This window comes from Primulina tabacum, chromosome 1 (genome assembly GCF_025594145.1).
Source record: "Primulina tabacum isolate GXHZ01 chromosome 1, ASM2559414v2, whole genome shotgun sequence".
Lineage (NCBI taxonomy): Eukaryota > Viridiplantae > Streptophyta > Magnoliopsida > Lamiales > Gesneriaceae > Primulina > Primulina tabacum.
This window is the reverse complement of record NC_134550.1, coordinates 45,014,123-45,041,914: the sequence shown is the minus strand read 5'-3', so window position 1 is coordinate 45,041,914 and position 27,792 is coordinate 45,014,123. Positions and strand designations below refer to the sequence as shown.

At 38.1% G+C, this 27,792-nt stretch overlaps 1 pseudogene; it reads left to right on the top strand.

The window, feature by feature from the left end:
* The first annotated feature begins 1,201 nt into the window (after positions 1-1,201).
* Positions 1,202-26,968, top strand: LOC142509983 (type I inositol polyphosphate 5-phosphatase 4-like; annotated as a pseudogene).
* The last annotated feature ends 824 nt before the right edge of the window (positions 26,969-27,792 follow it).

Sequence of the window (27,792 nt, the reverse complement as noted above, 5' to 3'; positions counted from 1 at the left end):
ATGTATATATATTAATATAAACTCTATGTACAAGTGGCTTCATATATTTTTCTTCCATTAATCAATAATCGATATCTTCATGAGCTCAGAGTTCATCAATGGTTGTCACGTATGCGCATTCTAACATGGTATCAGAGCGTTGCTTCCGCATCTACCTGCATACAGATCTTCGATCTTCATGGCAAGTCATACCGCCACATTTGGATTCAGTGATCCACTCTACCTACACCCCTTGGATGCTCTGGGGATCTCTCTGGTTCAGGATACGCTCATTGGAACGGAGAATTACAGTGTTTGGAGTCGAGCAATGTTGATTTGTCTGCAAGTGAAGAACAAATTAGGATTCATCAATGGATCTTGTACTCGTCCAACAATTGCGCACTCGACTCTTCATCAATGAGAGCTGTGCAACACGATTGTTCTTTCCTGGACTATGAACTCTGTTTCCAAGGAGATCTTCAGTAATATTATCTACTGCACTAACACCTCTAGATTTTGGGCAGATTTGAAGGAACGGTTTGATAAAATTTGTGGATCTCGAATATTTTCTATTCATCTAGACATTTCTCATCTTACTCAAGGATCTTCCTCTATCTTTGTATATTTTTCAATGCTCAAGCGACTATGTGATGAGTTTGCCTCTTTGGTGACACTTCCTCTTGTGAGTGTGCAAGTGCTAAAGCGCATATCGATCACGAACAACAAATGTGTCTCTTTCAATTTCTTATGGGATTAAATGATAGTTATGGGCACGTTAGAAGTGAAATCCTCATGATGAATCCATTACCCTCTGTCAATCAAGCTTACTCGATTATTAGCCATGATGAATCGACTCGCCGTGTGCTATCTTCGCAGCCTGTTGTTGATATCCCAACAGCTGTTTTTTACTCTTCATCTAATAAAAAACATGATTCAGTAAAATGTGAAAATTGCAATGTCAGGTCATGCCAAGTAGAATTGTTTTCGCTTGATTAGTTATCCTCCGGGCCACAAACTACATAAAATATTTCCTCAAACAAAATGATTCAAGCATCATCATCCCTCTTCTAAGGTTGCTGCTCATTCCTCCTTTGGAAAAAACAAATTTCACATCCTCCTCCTTCACATGAGGGATCACGAATGGATAATGCACTTGCCTCGAAATTTTGATGATGTTCAATACTAGCAAATATTGAAGCTCTTGGATCAAAACTCAGTTCATATGTCACGAGAGGATAATGAAGTCTCGGATAACCTTGCAGGTAATTTTACAAGTTTGATGACTGTAAATTATGCTAATGAATGAATTTTAGACAGTGGAGCAAATGCTCACGTTACAGGTTCTTCTAGTGGCATAAGAAACTCACAACCATGTGATTCCGCTACTGGATCTATTAGGCTGCCAAATGGTAACACTACTCAAGTTTTATCCATTGGTTTCATCCATATTGTTCCTTCTTGTACATTACATCATGACCTACATGTACCCGATTTTAACTTCAATCTCTTATCAATTTCCTAATTCACCAAAGACCATCGATGTTCCATTAGCTTCTACCCACATTTTTGTCTTTTTCAGGACCTTTTGACCGGGAGGATCATGGGCATTGGTAGACAAAGGAATGGACTATATTACCTTCATCGGCTCTCTTCTGTCGTGGTGATATCTTCACCTACCCAAGCCAAGAACAAACAAAAGTCTGCTGCAACAGCCCCTTCTTCAAATACTTGTAACATTTCTCATTGTAATGAAGTTGATATTGATACATGACATAAAAGATTTAGTCAGTTATCGGTGTCGTGTCTCGTTTACAATTCTTGCCTTTTATTAAGCAAAAATCTCTTACACATCATTGCACAGTATGTCCTCTGTGCAAGCAAACCAGAAATGTATAATTTAGATCATCATCTCTTCATGCCTTTAATCTTTTACACATCGATACATGAGGTTCCTATAGACATCAAACCCATAATGGTTTCAAGTATTTCCTTACTATGGTTGATGATTTTCAAGAAGTACTTGGGTTTTTCTTATGCAGTTCAAATAAGATACTCTGCAAATCCTTGGGCAAATTTTTGTCTTTGCTTCGAATCTTTTTGACAACCCATAAAACACATTCGAACTGAAAATGCTTATGAATTATTCAGTGCTGAATGTCGAACATATTTCTCTTCCATGGACATAATTCATCAAGGCTCATGCCCTTACACTCCACAACAAAATGGTTTAGTCGAGCGTAAGCACAAACACATACTTAATATTGCTCGAGCCATAAAATCCAGGGTTCAATTCCTGATCCGTATTGGGGTGAATATGTTCTCCACACAGCTTATTTGATTAATCGAACATCAACTCCTCTACTTTTATACAAAAGTCTATTTGAGTGTCCATTCAACAAAACCTACCTACTCGCATTTAAAGCTTTTTGGTTGTTTGTGTTATGCATCCAATCTCAAACCTAGTCACAAATTTGATGTTCAAGCTAAACCATATGAGTTTTTATGATATCTTGCAAATCAAAAAGGTTTCAAACTCCTTGACTTATCCACTCAAGAATTCATTGTCTCTCGAGATGTTGTCTTTCATGAAGACATCTTTCCATTTTCTTCACACAATCCTGATTGTGCTCCTTTTCCCTCACCCTCAAAGTTAGAGACTAATGATTTTCCTCCCTCAATCTGACTCCTAGAGAGTTCTGTTCATGTACCGAATCCCAGGATGGAAGTGTTCCCAGCTTCTAGCTCTACCTTTTCCAGCTCCACAAGACCTCTCAGATCACATCGTCCTCCCCAGTGGACTAAAGACTATGTATGCTCTAACATTTGCTCTACCCCATACAGTCTTCTTGATAATGTATCTTACAATAATATATCATCTTCACGCTGGTCCTTCTTGGCTTGTATTTCCCAAACAACAGAACCCACCAGTTACTCTACATCAACCTCTGATACTCAATGGCGTGCATCCATGGAAGCTGAGATTTATGCTCTCGAAGCTAACCAAACTTTGGTAATTGCTCCTCTGTTCCCGGGAAAAAGGTCATAGGCTACAAATGGGTATACAAAATCAAACACAAGGCAGATGGCAGCATCGAAAGATTCAACACCCGTCTTGTCGCCAAATGTTACACCCAACAATATGGCATTGACTATCTTGACACATTCTCAGCCGGTTGCAAGTTAGTTACGGTTCGATGTGTCTTAGCTGTGGCTGCTGCCAAGAACTGGTCCTTACATCAAATGTATGAAACCAATGACTTTCTCCAAGGTGATTTACATGAGGAGATTTACATGTCTATTCTTCAAGGGTTTGAAAGACAATGGCCAAATCATGCTTGAAAACTCCTTGAATCTTTATATGGCTTAAAGCAAGCCTCTCGCCAATGGAATTTAAAAATATTTCAAATTATGCAGCATGCTGGATACTTATAGTCTCTTCATGACCACTCTCTGTTTTATAAGCGACAAGGTAGTTCAATCACCTTATTTCTTCGTTATGTTGATGACATTGTCATCACGTGTGATGATTATCTTGTAATCGCTGCCCTAAAAGAATATTTGCATGAGCATCTTGACATTAAGGATCTTGGACCTCTAAAATATTTCTTGGGGATTGAAGTCGCTAGATCGAAGGCTGGTATTTGTTTAAACCAGCGTAAATATGCGCTGTAATTTCTATCGGATACAGGGATGACTGGTTGCAAGCCATGTGATACTCTAATGGAACAACACTTAAAACTCACTACACTTGAATATGATCAGCTCATCAAGATTACTGGTTCTGATCCTCTATTGCCTGATCCTGCTTCCTATCGACGTTTAGTCAGACTGCTAATTTATCTCACGATTACTTGGCCGGACATATACTTTGCAGTTCAATCTCTTACTCAATTCATGAAACTTCCAAAGCAATCACATATGAATGCAGCTCTTCGAGTTCTTGGATATCTCAAGGGTAGTCCAGCTTTGGGCATATTTTTGTCTGTCACTAGTGATTTAAAACTTTCTGAATATTGTGACTCTGATTGGGGTTCAATGAGTCGGAAATCCTTAATTGGATATGTGATCAAACTTGGTTCTTTGGTTGTCTCTTGGAAAACAAAAAACAGAACACTGTTTCTCGTTCATCGCAGAGGCTGAATATCGCTCCATGACTACAACTGCATATGAAATCACTTGGATTCAAAATCTTCTAGCAGACATGGGCCTGATTATTAATCTACCCACTTCTCTCTTTTGTGATATCCAGGTGGCAAACAACATTGCAGGAAATCTGCTATATCATAAGCGCACGAACCACATTGAAATAGATTGTCACTTCGTGCGTGAAAAAGTTCGTTCTAACATACTTACCACCTCTCATATCCATATTCGACAGCAGTCAGCCGACATATTCACCAAGGCCTTGGGTTCAGATCAACATCACTACCTCTTCTTCAATCTTGACATGTTGAACATCTTACAAGCTTGAGGCGGTGTGTTAAATAGATTGCTCGACAGCTGTCAAGTTAGTTACAGTAGCTAGACTAGAAGTTAGAGTTACACATCATCTCATGTATATATATTAATATAGACTCTCTATACAAGTCACTTCAGATATTTTTCTTCCACTAATCAATAATTGATATCTTCATGAGCTCAGAATTCATCAATGACTGTCATGTATGCACATTGTAACACTATGATTGATGGTAACTCAATGAAAATAGAGGTTTGATACTGCATTGGAAATGAAACTGCATTATTGATCTTTAATCGAATCTTCCGTTTCTATGCATTTTTGCTTTCAAGAATTCTTATTCTTGTGTTTTTTGATGAAGATTTCATGGCCCGAGAATCTAGCCAAGAAATGGTTCAACGTCAAGCACAAAGCAGAATACTTTCAAGCAGACGATATCATTGATAGAGGTACTTTGTTCTCTCAAAATGGAAATTTGGATTCTGAAGAAAATAGGACCTTGCATCTTGTGATATTATTTGCACATTGAAAATGCGATATTTTGCTTCCAAATGACATTAGAAACTATTTGTTTTACACAAAAGCATTTGGAGTGCAAAGATTTTCATTATCTACAATATGCTGAGATCTCTAATATGTTGCATTTGCTTATTTTATTTTCTTTTTTGTTCCAAGATTTGTGTTGGGTGAAAACGGCTCTTCTGCTTCTATATTGAAAGGCATAGCTGTAAAAAAACATTAATGAACTTTTATATTCCAGCTTTTTCGGGTGTTGATTAAGAACATAGGAGAAACTTGTCGGAGAGGGAGACATTTAATATCAAGATGAGCAAAACAAGTTCAGTTCATACATTGATTTTTGTTGCAAATGATTTAATATCAAAGAATGTTGGAACCGAGACCATAACCAATGGTTCCGGTTCCATATTTGGACTTTCCCGATTTTGAATTGGTTTGGATCAACCAGTCCTTCAAGCATTTCTATTTGCTTTTACTTCGTTACATCTAATTCTTATTTTCCCAATTGAAATGGCAGTGAAATCATTTAAACGATATAAGATTTACCTTGATGCTTCCCAGATTACAGATTTGCACAACTATAGGTATGTGCTTCATTTGCACTTTATTGTCTAAAATTTACCCAGTATTCTCAAATTTATATATGGAGTAGGATCTTTGTAGCAACATGGAATGTAGCTGGAAAATCTCCACCTAGTTATTTTAATCTTGAAGAATGGCTACACACCTCTCCTCCTGCTGATATCTATTTTTTGGGTCAGTCAATCCTATGTTCTAACTTCTTTTAGGTCTTTGTATACTAATGACTAATATTGGCCTCTCTATCAATTTTTAGGTTTCAAGAAATCGTTTCTTTAAATACTTGTAATGTTTTAGGCACTAAAGATGATGACCCTGCTAGGAAATGGCTATCACTTGTCCGAAAAACCCTGAACAATCTTCCTGGCAGGAATGATAGTTGATGAACACCATCCTCAGTTCTTTATCCCATCACTAAACTTGATTATGAGTTGGAAGGATTGAATAGAGAAAACTCCACCGTCGCTCTTTTCAGTCATTAATCCATAGCATGAAAATAGTGGAAAATGGCATTTTGATGCCACATCCTATATTTGAGCGTCGATTTAGTGTATGCGATAATGTAAACTATGTGCATAGACAATGTGACAATCATGAATCATTTGTTCGATGGGATGGCTTCGATGATGATGAAAATGAGTTAGTTGATTTCATTTTGCACATGACCATTCACCTCTCATACGGTGGTTCTGTTCCTATGGATGATAAAGACCAATATTCTGGGTAATCGAGGTATTGTTTAGTTGCAAGCAAGCAAATGGTTGGGATTTTCCTCAGAGTATGTATAAAGAGTGATCTAAAGGAAGCTGTACAAAATCTTAACGTACCTTGCGTTGGCAGAGGGCTGATGGGCTATCTTGGAAATAAGGTAAGATTATACATAATTTGAATTTACAATTCGAAAGCCAACTTGTCTGTAAAATGAATCTTACGGTACTGAAATTTTCAGGGTTCAATTTCAATCAGTATGTCTTTGCACCACACGAGCAGCGTAGGAACTCTGATGTCATGGAAATTTCAAGAAAAACAAGGTTTCCAGGCATTCATAGCAAGGAAGATGATAATACCCCTCAAACAATACTCGATCATTAGTATGTAAATCATCCACTTCTATTGACTCTTTTCAAGCATTTGACTATGGGTCGAATGTATCTTTTCAAGAGATTTCTCAAGTTAAATCTCAAATTTTGTTATCTTCCAGTTGAATTATATGGTTTGGTGACTTGCACTACCGAACATCTCTTTTATATCGATACACAACGATTCTAGTGGAGATGCGCAACTGGAGAGCTCTGTTGGAATATGACCAGTGTTAGGTGTCTATCGGTCATCCCGTACCATCTATAGCAGGCTGTCCGACATGAAACTATCCCCAAAACTAGAAACAATAAAATATGTTATGTTAGGATAAAACGAGGCTCAGACAAACTGATTTTGACCTCTCCAAATACACAGTAAACCAAGGCGAAGACCACAAAAGTTTCCCGATCAAAACCCCTGTTACTGATAACCAACTCAACCCTAAGCAAATAGACCCTAAGCACACAGCTCACGACACACAGTAGGAAAACTCAACCAAGGCTGGAAACGACACTGATCAAGACAACACAAGGAACCGAGGGCAGCTTCCAATCTCACACACACAAGGAACCGAGGGCAACTTCCAATCTCAGCTTCCAAACGACACTGCTTTCTGGCTCACTCTTCCGCTTGGCAGCTAAGGAACAATATTTATTAAAATATTAGACATAACAACCTAGTAGGCCAAGGCTTTAAGGAAATGGGCTTTGGTTTATTAGGCTTGGGATAAAGTTGAGCCAAACCCAACATTTCTCCACCTTTCGGCCCAACGCCGATTCACTGGACAGGAGAGTCACCTACAGCCATCATCATTACCCCACTTGCAAAAAACACGAAGTTAGTACAAGTACCAATTTATAGGAAATCCCAAGTAAGCTACATAAAAGAACAGTAACTGAACACATCAGTCAGAAGTATCAAATTTTAAAATTTTTAAATAAGATTGAATTTTCAACAGACAAAAACTTAGTTCCCATATCAGCATGATTAAATTGAGAAAGAATTTTTTTCAAGATAGACTCTGCTTTTTGCAAACACATCACGACTGTTGTGGAATCTAACATCAATATGTTTAGTTCTATCATGAAAAACATGATTCTTACACAGTTGTATACCAGACTGGCTATCAGAAAATACTACAACTTCATCTTCAAGAAAACCAATTTTAGAAATAAGACATTTCAACCAAATAGCTTCTTTTAAAACTTCAGTGACAACAACATACTCAGATTCAGTGGTTGAAAGAGCAACAATGTGTTATATTTGAGATTTCCAGCTAATACAAGCATCACACAATGTAAACACATAAGAAGTTGTTGATTTTCTATTGTCCCTATCATGTGCATCTTTAGAATCCACATATCCAACCAATTTAACACCAACATCAGATTTTGAAAATTTTAAATCATGCTTCACAGAACCATTCAAATATCTCAAAAGCCATTTGACAGCTTGCCAATGGTAAACACCAAGATTAGAAATATACCGACTCAAACAACTCACATAATATGCAATATCAGGACTCATGCTAACAATTAAATACATGACAGAACCTATAGCATTTATATATGGCACATTCTTCATGTTTTTAACATCAAAATCAGTTTTAAGAGATTGCTCTTTACTTAGAACAAAATGACCATCTAAGGTACATTGACTGGTTTTGCATTCGACATGGAAAATTTACTCAAAACTTTCTTAACATAAGTATCATGATTCAACAAAATGACATAACGTTTTCTATCCCTATAAATGTTCATGCCAAGAATATGTTTAACATCTCCTAGGAATTTCATATCAAATTTAGCACTCAAGAAATTTTTGACATGATCAATAATTTTCATACAAGAACTAATCAATAGAATATTATCCACGTAGATAAGTAAGAAAACATGAACTTTAGCATTATGTTTTAAATACAAGCAATGATCATAATTACTTCTAATAAAATCTATAGAGAGCATGCATTCATCAAACTTTTTGTTCCATTGCCTAAGAGATTGCTTCAATCCATACAAAGATTTCTTTAGCAAACAAACATGATCAGGATACTTAGAATCAACAAAACCATCAGGTTGCTTCATAAAAAAAATTTCATCAAGTTCACCATGTAAAAAAGCAGTTTTAAAATCTAATTGTTTCAACTCCCAATCAAACTGAGCAACAAGGGCAAGCATAATTCTAACAGTAGTAAACTTTACAGCATGAACAAATATTTCAGTATAGTCTATCCCTTCCTTTTGAGTAAAGCCCTTATCCACTAACCTAGCCTTAAATCTAATAGCTTCACATTCATTCTTGACCTTAAATAACCACTTACAGTCCACAAAAGAAAAATTTTCAATTTTAGGTACTAGAATCCAAGTGTTGTTAACATGCAGTAAATTTATTTCTTCATTTATCCCATTTAACCATTGCACAGAATTTTCAGACTTTAAAGCCTCTTCATATGACTTAGGTTCCAGTTTATCAATCGATTCAAACACACTAAATCTTGAGAAGTCATATAAATATCATCAAAACTTTGTGGCTGCCTAATATTTCTTGTAGATCTATCCCTAGCCAACTGATAATCATTCAAAGCACTAAGATCAGTTTCAGGCATATTTTCAGCAATTTCTTCATGCACATCAGCATCAACTTGATTATCAAAAACAGTTTCAGACATATTTTCATGTAAATCATTCACATCAGGAACATTCTGCACATTTTCAGAATCATGACTTGGATAAAGTAAATGCTACACCTTTTTTGTAGCAGTGGTAGATTCAGGAATAGGTAAAAGAATAGATAAACAGGGAAATTCAAACTCATTGAAAACAACATACCTATTGATTAACACTTTAAAACCAAGTTGGTCCCTTAACCACAATCTATAACCCTTAACCCCATCAAGATAGCCAATAAAAACACATTTCACAGACCTAAGTTCAAGTTTGTCATTTTTCTGATGCACAAAAGCAGAACAACCAAAGACTTTCAAGTTTGAAAAATTAATTTGCGTACTATACCACACAGATTCTGGACATTTACCATTCAAAGGCACAGAAAGAGACCTATTTATCAAATAATCAGCAGTATAAACAGCTTCACCCCAGAAATTTTTTGAAAGACCAGAACTTGCAAGCATACACCTCACCATCTCAAGTAAAGTTCTATCCATACACTCAGCTACACCATTTTGCTGAGACGTATAAGGACTGTCCTATGTCTTTAAATACCAGATTCAGCACACAAATTGTCAAGCAATTGATTACAAAATTCAAGACAATTATCAGTTCTTAGAATTGAATTTTCTTACCTGTTTGATTTTCAATCAATGTTTTCTAGTTTTTAAAGTTTTCAAATACATCATATTTTTTTTCATTAAAAACACCCAAATTTTTCTTGAAAAATCATCAATAACAGATAAAAAATATCGATTCCCACCATGTGTGGGCACACTAGCAGGACCCCAAACATCAGCATGCAAATACTCAAGTATTTCAGAAGTGACAGATTGTTTGTGTAAGGACCGTGTATCATATTATAGTAAATCAAATTGTGATTATCGATAATTCATGAAATTGTTATGTGATGACGTGGATAATGACACGTGTTACGATTTTCAGAATAATTATTTGAATATTAGTCCAAATGAAATGAAATCGATTTCATTAGAAAGCTAATACATACTACTAAAACTTTTATGTTTTGAGTTTTGTCCAAATCCATTTGGACATATGGGCAAAATCAGTCCGAAGTGTAACGTGTGTATTTCAGTTCCTACACTGACACATTTTGGGAGAATGAACATAACTCTCGCGTCCGATATTCAAATTTAGTGAGGTTGGTGGCAAATGAAAGATAAGACATAGAACTACAAATATCATGTTGATCATTTTTGTTAATTCGGAACCAAGAATGTTGGACAGAACATCTCGCGCCCGAGCGCAAGATGTTACCGCCCGAGCGCGGTACAGTAAACATCTGGAGGGCATAACACCTCATGCTCGAGCGCGAGATGTTAATGCCCGAGCGCAGCATAAAATGCTTTCGGGGACAGAATGTCTCGCACTCGAGCGCGAGATGTTACTGTTCGAGCGCGATACCGACATTGGCGAGGGATAAGAATGAATTGTTGCTTTTATTTTTTCATTTTCTTTGCCGCAACTTTGAAAGAGAACAGAAGAAACTTAATTTCTATCGTCTGAATCCACCTCAAAACGTTATCAAAACGCGAAACAAATTATATATTCGAAATCCTCGCATCGAGAGCTTCCTTTTGACGTAAGTTTCTTCTAGTTTCAACACATGTATTTATTGAAATGCTGGAATAACATGTATTTGAAATCGAGATTCTTATATGTAGTAGAATACCCGACAAGAAACTAAGTTTTGAAATCGGAATTGAATTATGTTATGATTTTGATTTGATATGAATTTTCAAAGTTTCAAAAGATATTTGAAACTTATATTGTTGAATTTGAATGAAATTATTGATTGAAATAAATATGTTATTGATGTAGATAGATTTTTATACTGATATCTTCAAGCTACATCGACTGGAACAAAGAATTGAGGTATGTTACGACCAAGTAACATACAACATGTATCTATATCATATGATATATGTTTGATTGAGAATATATGTCTATATGCATTATTTGTTAAGTTGATATGGTATACATGACATACACGTTGAGCTATGATCCTTGGATACCTATTATGATTGGATTTGATTCTGGGGTTTGTGAACATAATGTTATGTTTGGCATTATATGACCCTTAAAACATAGTCATTAGTGGCACCGCTGATTGATTGAGATTTGGGATTTGATAGCTCTTTGTCGACGTTATCATACGAGCATATTTGATTGAGACAGGTGTGCCAGATCGAGCATTGACTTGATAGCGATTCGTTTGATTCTGACTTGTGCTCAGTGGATGGACATTTGACCTGATACCTTCACGACATACATGCATTGCATATCATATATCATTGTTTAAATACTTGTGGTATATGTTGTGGTTGTTTCAGACTGAGCATTGCTCACCCCATAGAGGGCATATGTGGCCAATGACAGGTACTGCAGGATATCAGGAGGCCGAAGTGGATACTTCATGAGGGAGTCACAGTTTGAGCGAGGTGAGGTTTTATATTTTTCATAGTGTATCTATATATCAGGGCATATCTCGATGATATGAGTTGTTTGTATGTAGTTGGTTTTGATTATGTGTGGACATATTTTATGATATGAGATGAAATATTATTTTTAGTATTCAAATAATATATTTTCGTCTCGTTGTAAAAAAATTTAAACTCGTATTCTGCTGTAATTAATTAACCTGAATCAAATTGCATTGTAATCACAATTAGAAATTAAGGGCCCCACAGTTTGAGAATAGGGGAATTGGAAAACTTCACTCTAGATTGTTTAACAACACATGAATCACAAAATGGCATACAAGGACAATTTGTCACTACCAAAATAACCGTCTTTGTGCCAAATTTGAAGACCTTTAGAACTCATATGACTTAATTTTTTATGCCACAAATAAGTTTTTTCACTCAAGATAGCGTTCACAGAATTTTGCACACAAGATTCAAATTCAGCATATCAAACATGCAAGTTTTTCTTTTTAACCGCTTTGAAAATCATCAAAGATCCTTTCATAATTTTCATAACCCCATTTCCCCATCTACCATGTAAACCGTCATTTTCCAATGCAGCACATGAAATAAAATTATACATAATCGGAAACATGGTTCACATATTTCAAAATAAACACATGATCAAAATCAAATTTCAGTGATACACACAAAGACCAGTAACTTGACACAATTTTTCATTTGCCATAGAAACAGACCCATGCTTAACTTCTTTATAACTAGAAAACAAATTTTTAAATGGAGACTTAAGGAATTGCAAGCAGAATCAACTAACCATTCATTTTCACACAGAAACTTGAATGCACAGAATTCACAACAGACGCATCACATATCTCAGTCACCATAAAAATATCACCCGTGCTTTCACTACAAGAAGCCATATTAGCATGGTCATCATGCTGATTTTTAAAATTTTGGTTTTGGTTTTGGTTTTGGTTTTGCTTAAGCCTAGAACACTCTTTAATGTAACGACCAGTTTCACCACAATTATATCATTCCCTATTCTTGGGCTTCGACTTGGGCTTAGACTTAGACCTTGATTTAGTCTTACCTCTATTTTTAACGAAATACTGGTTATGGTTGTTTGAAGGTTTTTGATTTTAAATCTATTTTGAGATCTTCTTCTAACAAACATTACCTCACCAGAATTATTATCACCCTTATTGGTTTTTAAATCAATCTCTTTGCTCTTCGAGCCATTCACAACAGTTTCTAATTTTATCTTATCTCTACCATACTTAATGGCAGATTTAACATCACTATATGAATCAAGTATAGCATTTAAAAGAACAATATGGGTGTAATCATCAATATGTTTATCTCAAGTTTGCTTAATGTCTTGCACTAATTTGGTAAATACATCAAGATTTTCATCAATGTCTTTTTTAAATCAAGTTTGAAACAGAAAAATTTCTCAAGCAAAAACAATTTACTGGGCAACGAAGTTTCATTATAAAGTTGTTCTAATTTTTCTCAAAGTTCCTTAGCTGATTTCAATTTTCCGACTTTTATTAACACAGAGTCAGACAAGTTCAAAATTATAGACGAGTAAGCAAACTCATCATTTTCATCCTTTTTATCGACAGTTTCGGTAGCTGAATATGAAAGGTCCATCGCTTTGAAAACCTTTTGTTGTATCAAAATACCTTTCATTTTCTGTTGCCATATTGAAAAATCTATTTTTCCGTTAAAAGGTTCGAGATAATATCCCGTCATAGCCATTTAAAAAAAACACACAACAGTTAATTAAAAACAACAAATTTTCACACAGAAAAATTTAAATCACATAAGATCAAAGCGAACACAGCGGAAACAACTTTTAGCCACGGAAATGGGAACACAACAATAAGCAACAAGCACATAAAACCTAGAGTTCTACCAGTAACATATCCCAGCACATAAATCTGCGGCAAGCGGTTACGCTACTAAAATAGTAAAAGAGGTTCAAGCCAATATACTAGAGCGAAACCCTAAGTAAGAATTTCAGATTCCGACGAACCGACAGCGACGGCATGGCGGGCAGCAACCAATGGCTCTGATGCCACTATTAGGTGTCCATCGATCATCTTGTACCTTCTATAGCTGGTTGGCCGACCTGCAACTATCACCAAAACCAGAAATAATACAATATGATATATTAGGATAAAACGAGGGTCAAACGAATAGATTTTGGCCTTTTCAAATACGCAGTAAACCAAGAAGAAGACCACAAAGATTTCGCGATCAAAATCCCGGTTACTGATAACGAACTAAACCCTAAGCAAATAGCCCCAAAGCTCACAGCTCACCACACACAGTAGACAAACTCAACCAAGGCTGGAAACGACACTGATCGAGACAGCACAAGGAACCGAGGGCAGCTTCTAATCTCACACACACTCTCGTATATCTCTTAAGGAATAGGGAGGAAGAAGAGAAGAGAAGAGCTCATATGCATCAAGCAACGAGCACTACACGCAAAAGAAGAATGAAGAGCGCACAACAGATTTCTTTCAATCTCTCGTTACTGCCTTCTGCCTCACTCTGTCGCTTGGTTGCTAAGGAACAATAGGTATTAAAATATTAGACATAACAACCAAGTAGGCCAAGGCTTTAAGGAAATGGGCTTTGGGTTATTGGGCTTGGGATAAAGTTGGGCCAAACCCAACAACCATGCATGCAAATAGATTTTCTCTAAAAAGCTTTTGTTTCTATATTCAAATCCATGTCACAGTCAATTATTGTACTCTTTTCTTTAAAGCAGCTCTAGATAGAGCAGAGACAGTGACGTGTATTTCCGGGATGGAACGAAGGGAGAATATATTTACCTCCAACATACAAGTATTCACATAATTCAGATAGATATTGTAGAGCCCAAAATCAGTACATGTAAAATCATGTATTTATTTAATTGTTAAATCATTTATTTAAATTTAAAATAATTTTTAGTGATGCATGACCTGTTTAAATTGCATTATTTTAAATTATGTATGTTTATGTGATGCACGTTAAAATAGTTTTCTCGTAGTTTTATATTTCAGGCGATTATTCGATGCGAGATCGAAGAAAAGAGATCGACGATGATTTTGGCAATTTTAAAATGCGGTATTTTATTTTAAATTGGAAAGGGGCATTTTAAATGATTTATTAATTTTAAGCATTTTAATAGCCTAATTAAATTATTAGGTAATTATATGATTTCAAACTTTTAAAGTTGTAGCACTTGTTGTTAGGATCGATGGGGAGATCATCGTTGAGCTACAATAGCTCGGTTCTTGAAATATTGAACACCGATGAATTAAATCGAGTTTGGTGGTCAAACCAAGCGGAAATTACTCGAAATAATCCTTCTTAGAAACCGATTAAATATTTTGTAAACCATTTAAAATATATGCAAGTTGAATGAGTAAAAATATTTTAGTTGAAGCATTTTATCAAACAATTGATATGCAATATTTTGGTATTTGAAGAACACATAAAATGCTTCAACAATGCTTCTTTAAAACTATGAAAATGATAAGTAAATGCAATAAACAAATAGACACGAATTTGTTTATGGATGTTCGGAGATTTAAATACACCTACGTCACCCCTTCTTCCCCTTGGGAAGGATTCACTAGAAGACTTTGATTTATACAACATCTTGTACAAACCCATTCAGCTAGGACTTACACCACTGCCTAAACTGAACTCCTAGCACTCAAGATTGTAGGCAACACCTCACAATCACCATAATGTTTAACGTCTCTTATGCAAAGACTACATACACAAGTTTATTGTCTTTGTGCAAGACTCACTCAACTAATCTTTGAAGTTCAACTCTCTCGTATATGTGTGAGTGATTGTGTGTGAGGAATTTATCATTTACAGTGTGCATCTCAAATGTATCCTCACACAATGGCATGTGCTCTCAACTAGCTGATTTTTTCATGCTAACTGTCCATGCTTTGAATCCCCTTAAAAAGCTCTTGTTTGATCTTCAAGATGTTGTATTTATAGGCTCCAACACTGATATATACGTTAGACACACGAATATGACCGTTTGGAAATTTTCTGTACTGTTTCTGGAATTGCAACGGTCAAATTCGTCTTGCTGGACATTTTCCTGACTGGTCAACTCTGGTCAACTGGTCAACTCTGATCAACTCAACTGGTCGTTCAGTTCAACTGGTCAGCAACTGGTTCAGTTCAGTTGGTCAACTGCTGGTTCAGTTCAGTTCAGTTGGTTAGCAGCTAGTTCAGTTCAGTTCATTTCAGTTCAGCTGGTCAGCAGCTGGTTCAGTTCAGTTGGTTGGTCAGCTGGTCAGCAGCTGGTTCATTTTCAGCTGGTGTGCTGAAATCAGCCTAGCTGATTTCAGTTTGTGCATAACCAGTAGCTTCATCGTCATTTATCAGCATTGTAAGCTTCGATTCAGACTTTGACTTCTGAAGATGATTTATAGATCTTTGTCTTATCTTTCCAACGCATACTGAATCTCTTCATTTTGATAACCGAGCTAAGAGATATGACCAAAATACCGCAGCTGCTCAAACCCAACTGATTGCTGTTTTCGTGTGATCAGTTCGGTAATTTACCGATCAGTTAGACCATGATAACATCCGATTTTGCCCAACTAACGTGAAATACAACTTGTTTCAAATTGAGTTTTCTAATCAGTCCAGTTGGCGGATTGTTATTTGGATTATTCAGTTGATAGATATATACCAAACACCGAAGCTTGCCAGAAATTCAGTTTGTGCAGAATTCGGTTTCAGTTTGCTTCTTGTGTTAACAACTTCATACTTGAGTAAATATGTTAGAAACACAATAAAAAGTTTTGTTAACATCAAAATAAAGATTGCGAACTTGAAAAGTTCCAACACATGTGCATTTATTTAAATTTTAAGAAACCTAGTGGGGGTTAATATGGAACTAACTTTAAATTAGCATGTTAAATAGTTGTTAGATATATTTTAATCATATTAATTAGCCCTAACTGCCCCACTAATATACACACACGTTACAATTGTTGTATATATATCAAAACACACGCGCACACACACCTACACGTATAATACACACACACATTTCCCTTGTTACCATTTCATCATTTTAAAAGAAAAATCTAGGGTTCAAAAGCAAGAACAGCAGCCGCCCCCTTCTTCTGATTTTCCAGCAAGGTTTCGTTGAGTTTTCTTCAAAGAAAATAGCTACACGATGGTCCCGGATCAACCCTCGCTTTCTTCCCGCGTCGGTATCATCGTTTCGGTATTTTCAAACATCAAAAGGCATGTATATTCTGTTTTTTCTGCGTCAATCTAGTCATATTATGTGTTGCGATGTTTTTATGCGAGAAAATTCATGTATGATGTTCATAGTTTGAGCAGAAAATTGGTTGGATCAGTTTTGAAATAATTTTTAGATCTAACTTTTTGTTTTTCACTGTATTTTGAAAACTACGATTTTTTGGTCGAGAATTTGGGAAATCTTTTAACATATAAAACATAGAATTTTTTGATACCTTCGATTTGATATAAAATTCGAAATATTTGGATAAAAATTGAGTGAGTTATGGTGTTTTTCGTGGGACTGCTCAAATTGCGTTTTCTGAAAATTATGCTATTGATGTGTTCTGAAGTTTATTTGTTGCAGGCTTCGTTAGGAACCGTCGGTTGATCACTGATGTGTTTAGGTATATGGAGTATGAGTTTGGGATGAGTTTTGATGCTTAGTTTCGTGTCGATAGTCGTTGGTTGCATTAGAAATCGTAGGAAACAATTGGTGTCAAAATTGAGTTTACGGATTTGTTGCTTGTTTGGTGTGCGTCGTCGTTTGGGACGTTTTGTGGAGTCAAGTCAGTGCCTATAGTGTTCTAGGATGAGTCTCGAGGCGTTGTTCACTGTCCGTGTAATCGAATTTGGAGAGTATAAGCTTCTAAGTCGCGGAGTCCAAAAACTCGGCGCCCGAGCGGTAATATTTTACCGCCCGAGCGCAACCCCTTCTGTCCGAGTATTTTCCCCAGAAGACATGGCGCTTGAGCGGTAAAGTTTTAACGCCCGAGCGCGGGCCCATCTGCTAGAGTGTTTGGTTTTTTTCTTCTTTTCAAGTCCAATAGTGAATTCGTGTCTTTTATTTTGGGAAATGTTCACACATTATTTTAGAGATTGATCGAGGTTCGATGTCACGGGTTAGGACGATGATTTAACGAGGTCAAGTCCCGAGTGATCTAGAATTTCATAAGCTATTTTTGTACTTCGGTGGTGAGCATGAGTACCTACGTCTATGCTATGAAAGTCAAGTGCATGTAATCATGTTAGTATGTGCAGCAGTGACCCCAAGCGAGATCCAATGAATCCCTCAACACCAAGTAAGTATGTTCGACGTGCAAAAGAAAATATTTTCATGTTTTTGAGGTATGCTAAATGTCTTGTGACCAAATTTATGTATGGGATTGGAAAGCGGTAAAGCATGACCACGGACCAATCCACCCCGTTAAATCATGAACAGGTTTAGATCAGGATTGGAAAGCGGTAAATCATGACCAGGGACCAATCCACCCGTTAAAGCATGAACGGTGATCTCATGTATGTGGCAATTGATTTTTCCCTGTCAGCCCAGTACTGTGGTTTAGTCTGATCAGACGTATTTATGTATGAGTCACTTGCTTTGAAACATGCCTCTACACAAAATGATGAAGTTATGTATGTTCAAGTATGTACAAGTATGCAAGCATGTTTAAGAAAGTTTCACGTTATGGCACGTCTATGTAATGTATGTAAGATCAAGCTTTTACACGCAAGTTAAAGTTCAAGTATGTATGTTCTATTTTAAAGTTGCATGTGATTTTATTACGTATTACTTGCTACTTCCAGTTTATACGTGTTGAGTCTTTAGACTCACTAGACTTGATCGATGTAGGTAAGGATGCATTTGAGGAGACGAGGGGTGAGGACCAGTGAGCTGGCTTGGACTGAGCGGGAGGCTAAACCCGAGGACCGCCATGTTTTTAAGAATTTATGAAAGTTTCAAATACTCTGATTTCATGTTTGTTTACGATGTTCTAAGACAAGTATTTTCGTTAGCAAAATTTCTAAGGTGATCTTTTGTGGCAATTGTTTTTATACGAACGAGATATTTTAATGCATATTCGAAAATTTATTTTATATTTAAGAAAATTTTTATTTTTCCGCAAATTTCAAGTGGTGTAAAGTTCGGTACATTACAGTTGGTATCAGAGTGGTGTTCTTGTAAATGGTTATGCCTACTGCCAGTTCCGAGAAGCTCACGAAGCCACACCTCAAGTCTGTAAGTTTTAAAGTTTTGAATTATTTCGTGTAGTAAGCATTAAGTCATGATTTCAGCATGTACATGTTTTAAGTTCGAGTTACGTGCATCTTATGCTATTGATATTATGTTCATGCATGCACATTGGGTTTACGTGTTGGGTAAATTGTTGGAACAGTATGCCTCCTAGACGCTTAATTGATCGAGAAGCAAGGGATGAGGACAGAGAGGCCTGAGAGGAAGGGAGAGACGCTCCTCCTCCTCCGCCGCCAGATATGCTGGCACAGATGCTTGCAGGAATGACGCAGTTCTTAGCACGGTTTGCGGGGAATCAGACGACAGTGGAGGCAGGGGGTAGGCCCAGACCAGAGGCTGTATATGAGAGGTTCAGGAGGATGAACCCAAAGGAGTTTTCGAGTACTACTGACCCGATGATAGCCGAGGGATGGATTAAGTCCATCGAGGTAATCTTTGACTTTATGGAACTGACAGATGCAGATAGAGTTAGGTGTGCCACATTTCTTCTAGCAGGAGACGCCAGACTGTGGTGGGATAGTGCATTAGTGTCAGTTTAACTTGCAAACACTGACGTGGAGTGGATTTAAGGAGGTATTCTACTCCAAGTACTTCACTGAAGAAGTACTATCCAGACTGACCAGGGAGTTCATGACGTTGCGTCAGGGAGACAGCAGCGTAGCTGAGTTCGTGAGAAAGTTTGAGAAGGGGTGTCATTTTGTGCCTCTGATAGCTAATGATGCCCAGGGAAAGCTGAGACATTTTATGGATGGGTTGCGGCCGATCTTGCGCCGCGATGTCCGAGTTGCTGGTGCTACTACATATGCAGTTGCCGTGTCTAGAGCTTTGGCGGCAGAACAGGATCAGAGGGATATTGAGGCTGACAGACAGGGCAAGAGGCCCTATCAGGCTCCACAGCAGCTGCAGCAACATCAACAGCAACCTCCGTTCAAGAAGCCTTTCCAGGGATAGCCAGGGAAGAAGCCATATTAAGGACCGCCAAAGGATAAGGGTCCTATGCCACAGCAGAAGGCGCCACAGAGGCCGGGTGAGCACTTGGTGTGCCCGAAGTGCAACCGCCAACATCCGGGGCAGTGTTTATACGGATCGGGCAAATGCTTTAAATGTTGAGCCAGTGATCACACGCAAAAGGACTGCCCACAGTGGAGGCAGTCAACTCAGGCAGAGTGTTTGCCATGCATGCACAAGAGGCGAACCCAGACACGACATTACTGACCGGTAAACTTATTTAAATAAGTGTAGTATTGTTTTGCCATGCATGTTTCAAATTTTATTTGGGATTGTTAGTGTGCTAGTAATGTTTTGGTTACTTGGGTAGAGGTTTTCTACTGTGCTTGAGGTTAAAATTAGAATTGTTGGGATATAAGTTTTGTGTTGTGCTGACGTCTCACAAGAAATATTTTCATAAAGAGAGTTGCCACGAAGGCCCTGATAGACTTAGGAGCCACTCACTCTTTTATTTCAGAGACATTCGCTAGTCACCTGAACGTCAAGTCTATTGGTCCCATCAGGGGAATAATTGTCGGCTACTAGCAGTGGTCAGAGACATCGATCTCGAGCTGCAAGGCCACCTAGTGTATGTCGATTTGATTGTGCTGCCGATGCCAGAGTTTGATATCATTTTGGGAATGGATTGGCTGACAAAGAACAGAGTTCTTATCGATTTCCAGAAAAGGTCAGTGTTGGTAAGACCTTTAGGCATTGAGCAGTTTCTCTTCCAACCAGCTAGATGGAGGAGTTTCCCTCGCATGATCTCTTGCATGCAAGCGCGGAGACTTATGCACAAGGGTTGTCAGGCTTTCTTGGCCAGCATTGTTTCTGCACCTGACGTACCCACTCTGTCTATAACTGATGTACCAGTGGTCAGAGATTTTCCTGACGTCTTTCCAGATGACATCACATGCCTTCCGCCAGAGAGAGAGGTGGAGTTTTCCATTGACCTTGTGCCAGGCACTGTGCCAATCTATAAGGCACCGTACCATTTAGCTCCAGCTGAAATGTTAGAGCCCGAGCAGCAGATTCAGGAGCTCCTAGACAAGGAATTCATTCGCCCTAGTTTCTCACCATGGGGCGCACCAGTGCTCTTTGTGAAGAAGAAAGACGGGAGCATGAGGCTGTGTATCGATTATCGATAACTGAACAAGGTAACGATCAAGAATAAATACCCACTCCCAAGGATCGAGGACTTGTTCGATCAGTTGCAAGAAGCCATAGTGTTCTCTAAGATAGATCTTCGATCGGGGTATCACCAGCTGAAGGTGAAAGATGCAGATGTTCATAAGACGGCCTTCAGAACCAGATATGGACATTACGAGTTCTTAGTGATGCCGTTTGGACTGACGAATGCTCCAGCAATTTTGATGGACCTCATGAACCGAGTATTTCAGTCTTACCTTGATCAATTCGTCATAGTGTTCATTGACGACATCTTTATCTACTCTAAGAGCCATGAGGATCAAAGTCAGCACTTGAGTACAGTTTTGCAGACTTTGCAGAGTCGCAAGTTATTCGCGAAATTCAGTAAGTGTGAATTTTGGTTGGAGAAGGTAGCGTTTTTGAGCCATATGATATCTAGCAGTGGTATTGAGGTGGATCCAGCAAAGGTACCAATAGTCCAGGAATGGGTTGAGCCGAAGAATGTGTCTGAGATTTGCAGTTTCCTAGGCCTAGCAGGCTACTATAGGAAATTTATTCAAGGGTTTTCTTCGATAGCAGTGCCACTCACTTCACTGACAAAGAAGAATACTTAATTCGTGTGGAGTGATGAATGTCAGAAGAGCTTTGATACTTTGAAGCAAGCTCTTATTTCAGCGCCAGTGTTAGCCATGCCAGCAGGGCAGGGAGATTTTATGTTATACACCGATGCATCTAAGCTCGGGTTAGGCGCACTGTTGATGCAACATGGTCGGGTTATAGCTTATGCTTCCAGGTAGTTGAAGGTGCATGAGAAGAACTACCCGACTCATGATCTTGAGTTAGCCGCCGTTGTCTTTGCCTTGAAGATTTGGAGACACTACTTGTACGGCGAGAAATGCCAGATATTTACTGACCACAAGAGTCTCAAGTATTTCTTCACGCAGAAAGAGCTGAATATGAGACATAGACGGTGGTTGGAGTTGGTAAAAAACTATGATTGCGAGATTAGCTACCATCCAGGAAAAGCTAATGTTGTGGCAGATGCCTTGAGCCGTAAAGTTGCAGTCGTAGCACATATGTCAGGGCAGAGAACCCTTCAGTCTGAGATCAGAAATTTGGTCTAGAGATTTATCATAAGGGTAGGTCTTCCAGGCTGTCTAATTTGACAGTCCAGTCTTCCTTGCTAGACCGAATCCGTGCAGGTTAGTCTTCAGATGAACAATTATAGAAATGGAGACTGAAGGACGAGACCAAGGGCAGTGTACTCTACTCAGTGTCTGATGCTATTGTGAGATACAGAGGTAGAAGGTGGGTGCCTAGTGTTGATTCGATCAGAGAGAATATTTTGGCAGAGACACATGCAACTCCGTATTCTATTCATCCAGGAGGTACCAAGATGTACAAAGATTTGTAGATTCTGTACTGATGGCTAGGTATGAAGAGAGACGTCCGCCGTTTTGTATCTGAATGTCTCACTTGTAAGCAGGTGAAGGCAGAGCATCAGAGGTCAGCAGGGATGCTTAAGCCACTCCCTATTCCCGAGTGGAAGTGGGAGAATATCACCATGTACTTCGTTGTCGGATTGCCGAGGTCAGTCAGGGGATCCAATGCTATTTGGGTTATAGTGGATCGACTCACTAAGTCAGCACATTTCTTGCCAGTGAAGACGACTTTCTCCATGACGCAGTATGTAGAACTCTATATCCGGGAGATAGTCCGATTGAACGGAATCCCAATTTCTATTGTGTCCGACAGGGACCCGAGGTTTACATCATCCTTTTGGAAGAGTTTACATGCATCCATGTGGACGAATTTGCTATTCAGTACGGCTTTTCACCCCAGACAGATGGTCAATCTGAGCGAGTGATTCAGATTTTGGAGGATCTATTGCGAGCCTGTATGATCGATTTTCATGGGACTTGGGAATCAAAGCTACCTCTAGTGGAGTTTACCTACAACAACAGTTTCCAAGCATCTATTGGTATGGCTCCCTACGAGGCATTGTATGGAAGGAAGTGCAGATCACCAATTCATTGGGATGAGGTTGGTGAGAGAGCAGAACTTGGTCCAAAGATAGTTCAGCAGACTGCAGATGTGGTGGTCAAGATTCGAGACAGAATGAAGACCGCCCAGAGTCGTCAGAAGAGCTATGCTGATAAGAGGAGAAGGGATATAGAGTTTGTCGTAGGAGACCACGTTTTCGTGAAGATAGCAACCATGAAGGGTGTTATGAGATTTGGGAAGAGAGGCAAGCTTAGTCCGAGATTCATTGGACAGTTCGAGATTCTTGACAGAGTTGGGACGCTAGCTTATCGTGTTGCCCTCCCACCGAATCTGGCCGGGGTACATAATGTGTTCCACGTCTCGATGCTGAGGAAGTACCTAGCTAATCCTTCGCATGTTCTGAGATATGGGCCGTTGCAGCTTGCTCCAGATTGTCATATGAGGAAAGACCTGTCCAAATCCTAGACAGACATGAGCGTAGGCTTCGAAACAAGGTGACCAAGTTGGTCAAGGTTCAGTGGTTGAACCAATCAGTGGAACAGGCCACTTGGGAGGCAGAAGCGGATATGAGAATTCGCTACCCGGAGTTGTTCGGTAAGATTTAATTTCAAGAACAAAATTTATATAAGTGGGGGAGGAACTGTAGAGCCCAAAATCAGTACACGTAAAACTCATGCATTTATTTAATTGTTAAATCATTTATTTAAATTTAAAATGATTTTTAGTGATGCATGACCTGTTTAAATTGCATTATTTTAAATTATGTATGTTTATGTGATGCACGTTAAAATGTTTTCTCGATTTTCATGTTTCAAGCGATTATTCGATGCAAGATCAGGGAAAAGAGACCGGCGACGATTTTGGCAATTTAAAAATGCGGTTAAGCATTTTAATAGCCTAATTAAATTATTAGGTAATTATATGATTTCAAACTTTTAAAGTTGTAGCACTTGCGCATTTATTTAAATTTTAAGAAACCTAGTGGGGTTAATATGGAACTAACTTTAAATTAGCATGTTAAATAGTTGTTAGATATATTTTAATCATATTAATTAGCCCTAATTGCTCCACTAATATACACACACGTTATAATTGTTGTCTATATATCAAAACACACGCACACACACTTACACACACACCTACACGTATAACACACACACACTTCCCTTGTTACCATTTCATCATTTTAAAAGAAAAATCTAGGGTTCTAAAGCAAGAACAGCAGCTGCCCCCTTCTTTAGATTTTCCAGCAAGGTTTCGTTGAGTTTTCTTAAAAAAAAACAACTACACGATCGCCCCGGATCAACCATCGCTTCATTCCCGTGTCGGTATCGTCGTTTTGGTATTTTCAAACATCAAAAGGCATGTATATTCTGTTTTTCCTACGTAAATCTAGTCATATTATGTGTTGCGATGTTTTTATGCGAGGAAAATTCATGTATGATGTTCATAGTTTGAGCAGAAAATTGGTTGGATCAGTTTTGAAAAAATTTTAGATCTAAATTTTCTTATTTCACTCTATTTTGAAAACTGTGATTTTTCGGTCAAGAATTTGAGAAAACTCTCAACATATGAAACGTACAATTTTTTGATACCTTCGATTTGATATAAAATTCAAAATATTTGGATAAAAATTGAGTGAGTTATGTTGTTTTTAGTGAGACTGCTCAAATTACGTTTTCTGAAAATTATGCTATTGATGTGTTCTTGAAGTTTATTTGTTGCAGGCTTCGTTGGGAACCGTCGGGTGATCATTGCTGTGTTTAGGTATATGGAGTATGAGTTTGGGATGAGTTTTGATGCTTCGTTTCGTGTCGATAATCGTTGGTTGCATTAGAAATCGTAGGAAACAATTGGTGTCAAAATTGAGTTTACGGATTTGTTGCTTGTTTGGTGTGCGTCGTCATTTGGGACGTTTTGTGGAGTCGAGTCGGTGCTATATTGTCCTAGGATGAGTCTCGAGACGTTGTTCACTGTCCGTGTAATCGAATTTGGAGAGTACAAGCTTCTAAGTCGCGGAGTCTAGAAACTCGACGCCCGAGCGGTAATATTTTACCGCCCGAGCGCCACCCCTTTTGTCCGAGTATTTTTCCCATAAGACCTGGCGCTGGAGCGGTAAAGTTTTACCGCCCGAGCGCGGGCCCATCTGCTAGAGTGTTTGGTTTCTTTCTTCTTTTCAAGTCCAATAGTGAGTTCATGTCTTTTATTTTGGGAAATGTTCACACATCATTTTAGAGATTGATCGGGGTTCGATGTCACGGGTTAGCACGATGATTTAACGAGGTCAAGTCCCGAGTGATCTAGAATGTCATAAGTTATTTTTGTACTTCGGTGGTGAAGCACGAGTACCTACGTCTAAGCTATGAAAGTTAAGTGCATGTAATCATGTTATTATGTGCAGCAGTGACCCCAATCGAGATCCAATGAATCCCTCAACACCAAGTAAGTATGTTTGACGTGCAAAAGAAAATATTTTCATGTTTTTGAGGTATGCTTAATGTCTTGTGACCAAATTTATGTATGGGATTGGAAAGCGGTAAAGCATGACCACGGACCAATCCGCCCCGTTAAATTATGAATGGGTTTAGATCAGGATTGGAAAGCGGTAAATCATGACCAGTGACCAATCCACCCGTTAAAGCATGAACGGGGATCTCATGTATGTGGCAGTGGATTTTTTCCCGTCAGCCCAGTACTGTGGTTTAGCCTGATCTGGCGTATTTATGTATGGATCACTTGCTTTGAAACATGCGTCTATGCAAAATGATGATGTTATGTATGTTCAAGTATGTACAAGTATGCAAGCATGTTTAAGAAAAGTTTCACGTTATGGCACGTCTATGTAATGTATGTAAGATCAAGCTTTTACACACAAGTTAAAGTTCAAGTATGTATTCTATTTTAAAGTTGCATGTGACTTTATTACGTATTACTTGCTACTTCCAGTTTATACATGTTGAGGTTTTAGACTCACTAGACTTGATCGATGCAGGTAAGGATGCATTTGAGGAGAAGATGGGTGAGGACCAGTGAGCTGGCTTGGACTGAGCGGGAGGCTAAACCCGAGGACCGTCATGTTTTTAAGAATTTATGAAAGCTTCAAATACTCTGATTTCATGTTTGTTTACGATGTTCTAAGACAAGCATTTTCGTTAGCAAAATTTCTATGGTGATCTTTTATGACAATTGTTTTTAGACGAACGAGATATTTTAATGCATATTCGAAAGTTTATTTTATATTTAAGAAAATTTTTATTTTTCGCAAATTTCAAATAGTGTAAAGTTTGGTACGTTACAGATACGCTTGGGAGAACAGGCACCCAAGAGAGAAACGGCTGACACCTGCGTGGTAACTACTTTAAAAATTAATACATGTGTAAAACTCAATATACTATCTCATTGTCCGGCCTCCTATGCTTACCCTATGACTAGAATGAAACATTCTCAAGATGACTAAATTTCTTGTGTTCATTAAGGTGTGATCGAATATTGTGGCATGGTCGTGGTCTCCAACAGCTATCATACGTTTGTGGGGAGTCTAGATTTTCAGATCATAGACCAGTATAATGTATATTTCTGGCAGAAGTTGAGTCTGTTAACCATAGCCGAATCAAGAAAAGCACGAGTCATACAAGTGCCTGAATTGAGGTTGAAGAGTTGCTTCCTTACACACATGGATATGAACCATACGTCCAACTAAGCTTCATATGAGGAAAGGACTCACAGTTGAACACCTCCTTCGTTCAACCTCATTCGCTGACAAAATGAAACGGGGAAACAAAGCTAGTGAGTGAGTTGACATATTAGAAAGATAACCTCAAATTCTCTCTTATTTTTTGGTTTTAACATGTAGTTGGTGCATAATTTTTACTGGCAGGAGTCGCTGAAACTCGGAACAAGTTTACATTGATCGAATCTGAGTTATTTTTCGTGTAATATTGACACGGTAGTTTGCAGCAATTTTCTTTCTGTCTACTACTTTCTTTCCTCTTGCACACCAAACTTAACCTCTTACCCATCCAGTTGTTCCATTATGTTTCGATGCCTTTGCAGGTTCAAATTGTAAAAGATGCCAATTTGAAGCCAATAACGAGAGCAAATTTGACGCATTATCTCTTAAGTACGTGGGAGGAGATATCACCACTCATCATGCGTAATGAATCCACGCCAAATCGTTTACCAAACTTCCTTATAAAGCACCGGCTCCCCTTCTGCATTTACATCAAGTTCGCACATATAAATTTTTCGATGTCATTGGTTTCATGAATGAAAAATAACAAGACGGCTTTATGTAGATACTCAATTTTTCTGAGTAAGTAGCGAGTATTGAGATCAAGAAACGGTGGTTAGGTGGCCCTTAGCTGCGATACTACCAAAACGTTGATATTATTTTAGCGACTTTCAATAACAACTTATAATTTTGGAATAATATGATATTAGCTCGGGTAGATCAATTTAAAATATTAAAAGATTTTAGAGTTTAAAATTCCAACCCGACTGGAGCTATATTTCTGGCTCCACCACTGTACAGTACAATCGATGGATCATGTCCACCACATATGAGGTCCATTTGATTCAACGGTAGTGCTGTGTACAACACTAGAT